The sequence below is a fragment of the Lytechinus pictus genome, chromosome 13 (assembly GCF_037042905.1).
Source record: "Lytechinus pictus isolate F3 Inbred chromosome 13, Lp3.0, whole genome shotgun sequence".
Lineage (NCBI taxonomy): Eukaryota > Metazoa > Echinodermata > Echinoidea > Temnopleuroida > Toxopneustidae > Lytechinus > Lytechinus pictus.
The window spans coordinates 13,617,209-13,631,894 of record NC_087257.1 but is presented as its reverse complement, the minus strand read 5'-3'; positions in this window follow the sequence as shown (position 1 = coordinate 13,631,894).

Sequence of the window (14,686 nt, the reverse complement as noted above, 5' to 3'; positions counted from 1 at the left end):
TCTGATTATCCATCAAATAATTCCATATTTCGAAATCTCCTTCAAATTCCTCCACAAAGATTTCACCATTTCATTCCACTAAATTATATCCACATCTTGCTACAGGCTACTACTACAGCTAAACACACCTCAATTTCACATGGTTGAGAACTAGATCCTATAGAGCGAAATAAACCTTAAAGGCAACACCCGGTAGATAGCGCTCCTAATGCTGCTCGTGATCCTCCCAGCACCAAATGTAACAATAACATCCCAACGCTGCTCTATTCGATAGTAGTATCAAAAGGAGAGGAGAAAAATTCCCTTACGGTGCGTCCGTCAGAATTCGTCACTCTACTCGCAGCAGTGGCTTTCGGTTCTTATGACAGAGTGAGAGAGAGGGGGAGAGAGATTCTCCCCGCACGCGTCTTCCCCCTTTGTCCGACCAAGCCAAGGTTGTCAAATTGGCCAACCGTTAGCGAGATAATCTCCCTTGCAGTGAATGGATGGGGTAGGGCTTGCACCCAAGGATAAAGAACTTATGAATGGACAGCGCTTGTGTGTATCGTTGTGTGTCCATGCATACAGTATTATCAGTATATATTCCAAGTGTGTACACACAAAAGGATCGGACACACTCACTCCAAAAATATGTTGCAGATTTCAAAGTACCTTTCAAATTCTTGCAATTATTACATTTTTTTTAGGTGTTTACTTGTTTAGTCTACTCATTCCTGTCCCCTTTGTTGAAGGTTATTGACTCAATAATCTGCTGTAACTAAATATAAATAAAATGCAAACCTTACAAAGATCCCACTGATGAATTTCATGTGTGGCTAGCACTGTTTATATAGTGACACCAATATAGTCCATTAAATACCACAATTGAGTGATTTCCAATAAAACAAAACTGTCCCACTGGTTGTGAAAACATCACCTGAGCAGCAGAACAAATTTCTAATTAATAACAAATGGACTATGAAATCAATCATTTGCAATTTAAAGACATCATGGATGGATGTAGGTCTAATTCAAAATGAATATGAAATTCCTTGTCATTCACTTATCAGTAATCACTATGAAAATCACACCTTTCTTGTAAGTATAACTAGTACATCCATGTAGGCCTGTGTACTTCAGAACTTCACAAGCCATCCAACAATGTACGCCAACAATGTACGCCTCTATGTGCATCAATTAGAGTGAAATCCCACAATTTTTTTTTCAATGTCAACCCTACTCCCTTCGATATTCTATTCCTAAACAAAAAAACTAGATGACAGTTGAAAAAAAAGCAGCTCTAGGTGAGAAATACTTCTTCTAAATAACGTAACTGCACAAAAATGTGAATAGAATAAGGCAAAGACACCCTGGAGCCTCAATCCAAATGAGACAGATTGCGAGCAAATCAATCAATTTCATTATTTTCTTTTGATGAAAAACATTTGTTTGGCGGGTCTATCAGTTGATGATATCGGTAAAGGAGCATGAGTCATACATATCCTGATATTTGGGAAACACAGAGTACACGTGAGAGAGGGTGCACGCACGGGAGGGGGACAACGTCTGGAACTATACACTAGAATCGACACAGACAACGAACGACGGCACCCAAACTGTCAAAATGACACCAAAATGCAGGCAGCTAGTCTGCAGGAAAATGGATACAAAACTGGTCGGAATTGGATCGAATTGATTCTGCAAATCGAATCACACATTCCGAAATGAAATAATTTCTCAAACCATGTTTCTGTATTAGTCATGTTGTTATTTCCTTGATGTGATCTTGGTGGGTCTGCCGTACCTTGTTGAGCTCAACTGGTGTAGGATTACCTGAGAAGGAAGATGAATAATAGTCTCATGTTGCAAGAATGCAGCAGGTTCTCTATTATTTCATTTTTTTCCTTCCATGAGTTGGATTCAATTTTAGATCTTTTAACACCTTGAAACACTTTCCAGCCAGAATTGATGATCGACTGAGAGGTGAAAGTTGACAAGTTCTTGAAGGTTTTTGGTAGGCCGTACTATTTTCTGGGTTTCAGTTCTCAGAAGCGAACTTGTAAAGGCAATACAGCAGAGTAGGAGAACAAAATGTGCATGAGCTTTGTGTCAAATGAAAAAAAACATTGATCTGTGCTATTCATTAAAATTCACATCATTTTGAAAAAAAATTCATCCATCGTACTATAAAAAAGGTCGACCTACAGGTATGTTGAATGAATGTCTGCAAACTTTAATAGAGTAGACCAGAAAAACCATAACATTGTTCACTATTACACTAAGCATTCACTGACATGTACAATAATAAACAATACTTGACACTAAAAATGTCTACTCCACAGAAAGGAGCAAATTTTGAACAAAATAAGGAATACCACATTTTCTTTATTTTTACCTCACAAATAAATTAAGCATGGAAAGTAAACAGAACAAAGTACTCAAGGCAGGTGCATGTTACTTTACACAACAATACCATTCCTTTGTATCAATAGATGGAATTTCTTTACATGAATATTTAATGACAAGTATCAAGCAGCTGCCAGCATTGTTCTTGGCGTGAGATTGCTTCCAATGGTGTACAGTATTATTCGCTTTTTTCACTGCTTTATTTGCTTTACCTTGAGCAGTTGGGGGAGTGACCTAGTATTACTCGTCTGCCAAAACAATGCCAATATTACTCAATTACATCTATGTAAAATGCCTTGCCTGGTAACCGATGCCGAGTGTTGGAATTGTTTGTTTAAATTCTCCCTAACAAAAATGATTACACATCGGCCTACATGTACATACAGTAATAGATATTTGCTACTGAGTCTGAAGCAAGTTGCAAGTAAGATGAAGTACACAAAGTAGGCCTACTCTGTTTAAACCAAAATGATTGCCAATTCTGTAACCTGGGCCTTTAACCTGAAGATGTAGCCTATTCATCTTTAATTTTGAAAGACATTAAAGCTCTAATTGTCTATATCAAGTTGTCATTGGTGGGGAAAGAAAAATAGTACAATTTTTACTTGAGGTCCATGCTCGAAAAAGATATTTAACAGACAGATCTTTTTATTTCAAACATACTAATCATGCCCCTATTAGGCTTAATATGTTTGCTTCTAAACTATTTCCAAATTTTCATGACTCTTAATAAAATAATTTTCAAAGTAGAGTGTTGAAAAGGAGGTGAAACTTAAACTAATTTTCCCACTCGGAATCACATGCACCTCTCTATTCTTAATCCAAGAGGGGTGCAAATCATCACCCCTATACATCCCAGATGGGTTATGAAAGGGGGCAGGGCATGGGGTCATGGTCAACGCAGTATGGAACAATTCTACCCCTGTAGAAAAAAAAGGAGACCCCTAATGTTTATTATGAAGGGAAATACCTTGCAAATGGGTGATAATTATATGCCAAGGCAAACAGATTATTGAGAAATTCATCAAATTCACCCCATGACCCGAGGTGAACCCCTCTCACGAATATGGGTCGAAATATTAATCTTTTTGAGCTCAAGCTGACTTCTATAGTACATGGACATGAAGCTCTGCAAACTCCTCAGCTTTTTAATCTTTTCTATTGCCAGTAGGCCTACATAATAGGCCTACATTTGATAATAATGGAAATGGGATCTTATAATATTGTAGGTAACATTACAAAGATAAAGTAGTTGAGTTGACATTATTAAAATATGGAAATGGAGAAAAATAAAGAAACACCTCATTAAATTCCAAAGGTATAGGCCTCGCCAATAACCTAAAACTACACGGTTTACAAAAAAAATAGTTATTTCTAAAAGATATAGGGAGCATATAAAAGGGAAGTGAGCTCAGATAGCTGAAAATTGGTGGTACTGTATAGGCCTATACTACAGGAAGGTTCTTCGACAAAACGAATAATTTACTGTTATCTTATTTACAAAAAAAGGATGTTGCAATGTGCCACTATCACAATTTCTTTTCCCTGATGCAAAGGACACATCTAAGGGTGCGTTTATCCGCCACTTTTTTACCCTAGAATCATGATTTGAATCATGATTCAAATCATGATTCTGCAGAATCACGATTGCGTTTAGTCGAAATTGAATATAATCATGATTAGAATCACAAACATGAAACACGAAAAAAGGGGCGTTTGGAAAGACGTTTCTGCAGAATCACGTACGAAAATGTTTGAATAAACGATATCGTGATTGCAATCATGATTATATGACCTCACTGTTGTGTCGGGCTACTTTCGGTTTGACTCTTGCCAAGCTCAAGGCGCTCTATATGCTCATTGTATGTACATGTACTATGAATTCATTTCTTGTCATGTTCAAGTTCTGTGTTGGTCATCGCATCGTCCACTACTTTTCATTTTTTGCTCATGTCTTCAACTTCAAGTTCTAGTAAATGAATTAACTGGACAGACAATGATCTCAGTTGTTGTTGAGTATACAGTATCAATATCAAATTGGATCTACGCTGAAATTCACTTCCGAACACCATTTTGGATAAAGATGAATAGAAGCATATGGACCCTTTATGATAGAAGTAAACAAAATGAGGTATAGACTGAATTCTGATGGAAGCAAAAGAATTTTCGAGAGCCGAAACACGTGCGAAAAACTTCCTCTGTCAAACTGCGCACTAGTGATGCGCACTGGATTGGCCCGAATCTGAGGAGAAACAGCATTGGAATGAAAGTCGTCTAAACGCTGATTCTGTGATATTGTGATTCATGTTTGTGTTTTGAATCATGATTCAAATCATGATTCAAATCATGATTCTGGCTTGAGGTCGCATAAACGCAGCCTAATACTAATACCCACACACGGGGATCATATATTCGCCTGGTGTACAGGTTATAAAACATGCTTGTTAATTCCTTTATCTCCAACTAAACAATCAGCAGGTGAAACTTACAACAGTAAATATACACATTGTAAATTACAATATCTATCTTACACCTGCCTCAAAATAAACATCCATAATACCTTATCACATGGCTGGGTAATTAGGTAACAAATAAAACATCACAAGCTTGATCTGATGATATTGACTTAGGTCCTACTTCTTCTTTATTTGATTGTAAAACACACTTCTTGTTTGATATGTAAGTGAAGTGTTGATGTATTGATTATATTTGACTTGGATTCAGAAGTTGGTTATAAAGGATAAAATGGAAGAGAAAAACAAAATGTGATTGACAATGTCGAAAAATACCTTTATCTGCAGAAGGGCTTTTTATATTTGTAAATAAAATAATTCAATTTGAAGGACATATTTGATAAATCCCATTTTAAATGAAAGAAAAAAGATACAGATAGAAAAGAAGAAGGATATTTTACCACGTTATATTTAAATATGATTGAATTCATAAAATTACCAATCTACAGAAGGGCCTTTGTAAACAAATGGCATTAGAAAATGAAGTAATATGAAGTCCACATTAACCAATAATTTACATTATCAAATTGAAATAACGAACACAAAAATACAGACAACATCTCTCCAGTTCTCTCGGGATGAAATGCTGTCAAATATTGGCCAAGCAAGTCATGGGCTATGACAACAAATTAGGTGGCTCATGGACTCATTGTGTTTGCCCCCAAACCTCATAATTCCATCTGACAACAATAGACTGGTCTGATAAATGGTCCTTTGTCCCATTCTTCATATATTTATTCTTCCGTTTTCTGGTTAAACTGGCTGCCCTTTTTATTACGGGATATTTTGGGACAAAATGAATTCATGATGAACGTCTCAGCTCGAGGCCGGGTATCTTATCTACGAGAGGGAAGGGGGTATATATTGCGGTATACCGCACTGGTTAATTTATGTAAATGAAAATATTTCATTTTGTATATTTCTGGCCGATATGACTGCATATTAGGATGTCTGTCCTGACGTCATGAGACACATCCCGGCTTCTTTATCAAATGAACATTGAGTGCTCACTTATTGCTTGAGATTATCACAGATATAGAGATATTCAGTGGATGCCTGGATGACTAATGTCAAAGGAATTCTTTTTCTACATCTTCTAAGAAAGTAAAAGAAGCTTTATTCTAAAACACAAATAATGCAAAGCGGATTGAGTGTTTAAAAGTCATGAAATGCCCACTTGGCTCTAGAATAAATTTCTTTTCAAAGTATTTTTTTCATCTCAATAACCTTCTTTGGAAATGAATAGCATGAATTGAATTGTGATGAAAACAAATAACAATGACTTGGTACAACGAAGAATGTTGGCAAATTTCTATCATATTAGTAAAAGTGGATTACTGGATTGAATCATATAACATAACATTCCAACATTTAAGCCCATTATATCCATGAAACAATTTACTTTGAATTGAAACTCTGCGATAGTGCTACACTGTATGCAAAGTTGAAACCACATGGGCCTAATGCTCAATGAATGGGTCATAATATGGCCTCAACACTTTTTTTTTGGGGGGGGGTCAGGTTAAGGATCTGTGTCTATCCTAGGCTCCTCATGCATTATACATGTAATGGCCTATAAAAAAAAATATTTACATCACCCAGGTGTTTCACGATCTTGCTGTTCAGCACTGTTCAGACAGGGAATAAACCTACTTGAAGTTGAGATAAAAAAGAGATATTCAACATTTACATAATACTGCACAAGACCTTTGAGAATCATAAAACAATGCTATTAATATATCTCATTCACTTTCATCATCATATTTTGTTAAAAACCAAACCCTCAAAACCACTTGAAGATGTTATATGATAAGAAAGTCATACCACCATATCACTCACTAAATCCTTTCAAGAAATGTTTTATCTTTCGTTCTCTCAACTTCTCTCCTTCTCTCTCCCTCTTTCCTTCCTGTAATAATTTCTTGACTTTCTGTTTCCCTCATGAGGCGTGTTTGCATTGAAAGTAAAAGATATCTGCACTTTAAGTGTGTTCAAACATAACAATCAATATACAATTTAGCACTGTATAATAGCTTTCTCCTGCAGTGACAATGTTTTGATATATAATCCGGACTAATAAGTGTGTTTTATCTAGACATTTCAGAGTTTAAACATAGATTTTATCATGACAAATATCCTGTTAATTTTTTAATTGATTGAAACACACTTAACAAGACAAGTAAATTTTCATATATGCACGAAATATAAAAGCATTTATTTTGTTTACCTTTTTTGCACAGAATGTAGTTTTTCTACTGCAATTATTAATTGCCAACATCTCCCATAGCTTGGGATGTGTTTATACATGTACAGCACACGTCCAAATCTCATTTTGTCAAAGGCAGACTAAAGTTTTGATAATTTATGTTGGTATGTCTGTATGAACACACCCTTCAAGACAAACATCCTGAGACTAATGTAAGAAGCCAAAATAGGAAATTATATTGGGAAGCGAAAGTTGAAATAAACTAACAAAATGTCACCCAAGGTCCTCCCAAACAGGGTTTCGATTGCACTCAGTATTTTCCTACCCCTTCTTTATCTGCTTTTCGTTTTCTTGAAATAAAATATACTACATCTGAGAGAACGAAAGGATTTTATCAACTGCACTATTTCATCTGATTCATCTTGGAGAGCTATATTCATCGTTTTCCTCTCACATTTTTCTTTATGAAACCCCTTGAAAAGTTGTAGCATGCCCCCCCCCCCTTAATTTTTTTTTTCTTTTAAGTCTTATTTGTTTTTATTTACTTATTTATTTTGTTTACCCAGGGTAACCCCATCAGTGGACTTGCGCTCTCTCTCTCCCTCTATCTCTCATCTACATGTAGTCTCCCCCTAACTGGTTAACTTCTTCTGAAACTGCCTCTCCCCCACCCCTCACACACACACACCCACCCACACTAGTATTTCCTTTTGAATGCTTTACTTGAGAGTTGAGACATTCCTAATGTAATTTCAACCTTCCAACTTCCTTTAAAAATGTTAAGAATATTTTCCCACACAATCCAGGATGAAGATACAAGTATTTCATGTTGGTGGCAATATTGGGTGTCTCTTGGAGTTCCAACGCTAAAATAGTTTCCATTGTCAATAGCATTTATAATTCTTTCCAATTTCTAGACTATTGTCAAGCAGCATAGGCCCTATTATTTTATAGCACTGCAATTCAAACGTGCAATGCAATATTCTTGCAATTTGATTCGAGATCTTAAAAAAAATGGACACCTCAAATCTGCTCATCAAATTGCACGTTTACATTTTGTTTTTCTGTTTATTTGCTTGCTTGCTTGTTTGTTTGTTTTACTCAGGGCTTTCTCTCAAACAACATAATTATACATGTATGGGGAAAATGGCGTCTGGGTTTCATATTTCATCAGTCCTATAAGCCCACAACTTGTTAAATAATTATTAGAACATGCCCATTTTATAGTGTAAAAGTGGTATTGTTCCCCAAATTGTTCGCATATAGATATTATTGATCAAAGGCTAGCCAAACAAAAATTTGGAGCCTCAAATAAACTGCTTCTTCAAATAATTCCCAGCATCAGACAGCCTTTAAAAGGCACACATTTTGTCAAGCAATGATCAACCCATTATATTGACCAACAATAGTGATATCCCCTGTGTCAAGATCACTTTACTTTCTATTACAAAACCTGTCTGACACCTTCCCCAGAAGGACAAAAGAAACGTCTTCTTTGACCTCATAGCCTCCTAATCCCAGGCTATTACAGCTTATTATCCCATTGAATTACATACAGTGGGGGATGTGTTTAATGGGGCAAAAAGCCTGGGAACAAAGACCGGAGAGTGACCCCCTCTCATCAAGGAGATATCTCCTTGCTCTCATCATTTGTAAATGAGTCATTAGAGGGGACACTGGACAAGTCATTTGTAGACTGGAGAATGGATGCAAAAGAAAATGAGTAAATGATGATTGCTCTGGTGAGGGAGAGAGATACCATATGGTGAAGAAGCCCATTTACATGTGAAAATTAAACGATAGGCACACCTGATGCTCATCACATTTCGATCCTCATGATTTGCCACCACAGGAAACAAAAAAACTTTCTTGCTTCACTGCTCTGAAATAAAAAGAGTAAGTTTGACAATCGGTCTTGCTATCTTCCCTTCAATGAACTTACGATTCTGAAACTGGGAAATGAACATGAGGCATTGTAATTCAATGGCCAGTTTGTATTAAAGAATAAATGCTTTTCCCAAACTTTATAAATTCTAGGCATATTTCTTAAAAACTACAGAAAATTGGGCACAAAATATTGTTTCATCACAAAGATTATTATATCGGCGTATAGGCCATAGGCCCTAGGCCTACTCTCCAACTACATCAAAAAAGAAAACCACTCTACACCCAACTTCCGTTATTTGTTTGTTTGTATAACAAACATGTCCACAACAAAAAAGGGGCACTAAGCTACAATGTAGGTCCTTCTTGCAAACATTGTGAACAAGTACTTCTCTCGACTTAAAATGAAGGGGTGCATAATTGTAATGTAAATCAAATGTGAATAGGTCTTTACTGATACGAAAGGACCCCAAAAAGTCTATGCCTAGTGTGAAACTAGACACAAGGGTAATGATTTTCACACAGGGGCAATTATGTCACATATCATAAACTAGATCCATAACAAAGGATGTATGAAGGCAAGCCCAGTAGACTTTAAATGTAAATTATTAGAATAAATGAATATTGCATCAATAATTTGCCACGAACTGACAATCATCAATATAGACATATACCCTATCTACCACCAAATGAGAGGTAACCTAGGAGGCTGCCGCAGGTCCTCCTTTGTCCATTGTAGATCTAAACAGTCTCGGCACAAAGCATGAATCTGAGGTAATCGCGAGGTAAATGTTACCCTAGAAAGTCTAGGACAATCGCACGCTTTCCCCCTTGATTGACATTTCGCCATGACAATGCAATTCACGAGTCCAAAGGGAGACTATGACCCCTGTTCCATCTGAGAGATTCCCTACCTCGGGCCGGCCCGGGGCCTACCTCGGGTCGGAAAGAAATCAGATGTAAACATCCCAAACCTACCTCGGGCCACCTTTTAGCGAACCTACCCCAGACCACATCCAGAGGTAGTCTCGGGTAGGTATCGGGCCGGCCACAGTCCACTGATTCGTAGATGTAAACGCACACAAGGGTCATTCTCAGAAAAATGCACCAATTGATGGGGGAAAAAAAATCGTAAAATGAAGTCTACAGAATGGGTTGAAAGATGCATATTGTGAAAGTACCATGTATGAGAAAGTGGCAACAGAAAAGGGGCAAGTCGCTGTTGCGTCAATTTGAAGTACTGACCGGATTAACTCAAGCACTGTATATCAATGTTACGGAGGTTAATCGTTAGCATTGCCCACTTATGTTACTCAATTAAATCACTTTTGAAATGATTAAAATAGAAATTCACACAATGTAGTTTAAGTGTTGAATCAAAATTGTATTTACTGAAGCCAAAATGTTTGCAAGATAGAAAAAAATATTCAATATTGTTTTTCAGAAGCAGGATTTTACCAAATAACATAACAAAAAGTACCATAAAAATCATTGCACATCTTTCGTTCAGTTTAATGTTCACAATTTGAATGAGGCAACCTTAAAATAACTTTTCATCCATAACCTGATATCCTAAGCAATGCATGACCAATTCTGGGAATCCAAAGATAGTTTACCATCAAATCCTGTCGATGGCATTTACCCTTGTCAATCTTCGTTACGGAAGTTAAATCAAGTTACAAATTGCAATACTTGTTTTGTTAGCCTTGGAACATCCATATTAAGGTATTCGTATAACATTTTTTTTAATTCATTAAAGATGAATGTGGAACGCATTGCTTAATTTTCCCACCCCCCCCCCCCAAAAAAAAAAATGTTAAAAACAGAACAGGAAACGGACAACTGTCATTTTTGTTGTCGTTCTTGTTCATAGTTGGAATGAGAAAACCGAATAACCGGGCCACAGAATTGTAGTTCATCTTAAAATTTCTGGCCCGAAATCATCCTAAGCAAGATCCTAAGCAATGCATGACCAATTCTGGGAATCCCAAGATACTTTACCATCAAATCTTCGAGTGGCATTTTCCCTTGACAATCTTCGTTACGGAAGTTAAATCAAGTTACAAATTGCAATATTTATTTTGTTAGCTTAAGAAAATCCATATTTAGGTATTCGTTTAACATTTTTTAATAAATAAAGACAAAATAATGTGGAACGCATAGCTTAATTTGTCAGCCGCCCCCCCTAAAAAAATGTTAAAAACAGAACAGGAAACGGAAACTGTGAGTTTTGTTGTCGTTCTTGATCAAAGTTGGAATTGAGAAAACCGAATAACCGGGCCACAGAATTGCAGTTCAACTTAAAAGTTTCTGGCAATTAACAAAATATAACAATCGCAGTCCCGTAACCAGGATAAGTTCTCCGGGTTACGAAGAATCCCGCCGCTTGCCAATAGCCAAAAAAGATAGAAAAATAAAAAACATTAAAAGGGGACATGGGAAAATGAATAATAAAATAGGAAGGTGAATGAAACAAGAGGCTAAAAATTCACAAATACACAAATTATTAATGGAATCTATATGATCTAATCGCGATTTTTTTTCTTCATTATTTTGTTTCATCAAGATACGCAACTACGCATCCTGTTCGTGATTCAAAAAAATGATGAATAGCCAAATTGTTTGATTATCGAAATACGTATTTCATTTCTAAATTCCAACAAACCGTGAGTGTTTGAAATATCCCTTTTCATGTCAATAGGCCTATATCAATTATTTCAGCGCTTTTCACGCTCATTAAAGGGGTCATCCAGGCTGAAAAAAAAATGATCTGAACAGATGATAATCAGACAAACAAAATACTGCAAATATGATCAAAATCGAACAAGGAATAACGAAGTTATGCCATTTTAAAGATTTGCATTATTTCAGTGAAACAGTTGAGTCTATGCATATCTTCATAAAATAGTTGATTGATAGTGTACATACATGTAGTCCCCACTTGTTCTTTTGTATTTTATCGCATGAAATTATTTTTTATTCAATTTATATCCTCTTTATTTGACAGCGTGCTTAAAATGTCTGGTTTTCATATTGGAATGATACATATTTTCAGCTCGCACTTCGCACTCGCTGCGCATCATTTCCATAGCAAGACACCCATCCTTTTTCATGATTACAAAAAGTTAATAGAATGTCCCATTTTGGGGTCTAAACCTCAAAAAGCACGCGTTTTACCTTTGCAATAATTGTTTTTTTGGATATATATCTTGTTCTCAAACAAAAACGTCCAGAAATTATTTTTTTCAGATCAAAATATAAAAAAAATTACAGCCGCATCAATTAAGATACCCATCCTTGTAATTGCTACAAATAATGTTTAGAATGTCGAGCTTTCAGTCAGAATACGAAAAAAATCAACTAGTACTTTGTACTCGCATTAATAGTTTATTCAGATAACATCCTGATCATTTTTACAAAAAAAATGCTTAGAATGTCAAGTTTTCAGGTTAGACTATATATACAAAAGTTTTAGCTCGCGCTTTGCCCTCACATTTTTTATTGGTGATATATTAATCCTCCTCATGAGTCATTGCAAATAGTTTTTCTTTCTCTTTCCTTGTCCATGAAAACTTAATTGTTTCTCCTTCTTCCCTTTTTTTTCCACCGATTCTGCCGACTTCAGCAAGAGACAAAGCCATGTCACCTGTTCTGGAACTAGAATCGTATACTATCAATCTCAGCAAAGTACAGCAGAGAAGTGTATTAACTTCCGTAACAGTAATTGTTACGGAAGTTAATACACTTTATATAGCAAAGAAAGTTAGAAATTTTAAGTTCTAAAGAAGATGCCAATATTCAAAATTTGTAGTATGAATTATTTAAAATTCCAAAAGCATTAAATATCGTATATAATTCTCGGGAAATTGTTTTCGTTGGCAATTTTCCCTCTTTTCAAAGTGATGTTGAAAATAAGGTGTGTAATAATAATTTGACAAGGATGAATAGCTATTTTTTTATGGGTAACTAGGTGGAGGGTACCTTATAGGATTTATATCTGTATGATCCGGAGTGATTCAGTATAGCACAAATTTGTAGCATATTCATGAAAAAATGTTACGGAAGTTAATGCGTTACGGAAGTTAATGTCTTTATGCTTTATGGTCCAACGTGGTCCTTATTTAGCAGCCCTACCTTTGAAAACTGTATTTATTATGAAAGGTGTCTCTTATCCTATATAATACTGAATCCTTAACAGAACTGCCAAAGTGCATATTTTCTTAAGGTGCGTTACGGATGTTAAAGCTGTTTAGTCATACATTTCATTTTTTTACAATAGTCCTTTATTTCCATGTAATACATGAAACACATATGATAATTCCCTATCAATTATTTATTAATGAATATCACTCTATGTGCAGACACATTATCATATGATATCAGTCAGTTTGAAAGGGAGAAAAAACTTGTGGCAGTATTCGTTACGGAGGTTAAAAAGAATTTTGGACAAAGTTAAAAGTGAAAATAATCACAAAGTGATCATCAAATATTAGGATAAGCGCAATATGTCAGACGTTTACACCAAGCTGCCCTCACCAGACATTAATGTAGGTAAGAAATACAGAGTACTTATAAAAGAGAATGATAGTAAAATCTAGAACTGACCAGAGACAGTGTCGATTCTAACAAAAAGCAAAAATAAAAAGCTTTTGTAATAAAATTAGAGCTTTACTAGTCACTGGTCGCATATGGTTTGTGGAGCTAGTCTATTATTGTCATTTTCTTGATAATATTTTTGTAGAAAATGTTCAGGGTTGTAAAGCTAGCGGCCATAAGATAGTCGAGACACGTTTTTTGTGAATTGTAACATTTTTTTGAGAATGACCCACAAGCTTTCGAACCTATCTCGGTCCGTTCGCCAGCTGTCAAATTACGTCATAGCGCGCGCTATCCCCTCCCCAGCCCCGTCGTTCTTCGAATGTTTTGCAGCATGCGACATGTGAATTGTGATTGATAAAGTCTTTGATTTCAGTGGAAAGAAGGAAGCATTTTAAACGTATCCTTTTCAAGTCGATCATATCTTCAACGACTGCTGGGATCATCAGCATTCTTCCAGAATCTCGGGTAAAGGTAAAGAGTCGTTTCGACTCTCTCTGGAAATGATCGGCACATGTCGCACCCTGTCATTTCTGTGTAGCAGCCGACGAGTGTAACGAAATGTAAACAACTTCAATTAGCGCGCGCAAATTATTCAGAGCCTAGATCGAGAGCGCCCTTTGGTGTCAGCAATCGGATACCGCTCGAAACCGTACTGATAGGGGAGGGGATGAACGCTGTGATGTAAACAGACCACATTTCGGACTCGGTCCGTTCGCAAAGCTAATCCACCAATAATCCGGTCAAGGTTGCAAGTGGACTCGGTCGGGTCTTTCAGATGTAACAGGGGTCTATCTACCTCGAGCTTACCGCAGATGATCTAAACTGCCCCAATGTGCCCCTCGTGTTTTGATAAGGAATTTCATGCCGTGTTCGCACCAGACGATTGCCCAGTGTGACACGTGAGAGAGATAGATCTACATTGCAAACGGGGTAATAGAGTCAACAACTGTACGATTATCAAAATACACCTTATTCCAGGCAAATGTGAAGGCCTGTTTAAAAAAGAAAATTGTTATATTTTGTGTCTTGAATTGGCCTTTGAATGATATGACAGGAGAGCGGGGGATGCATTTTCCAAGAATGAATGCATTAACTCCAC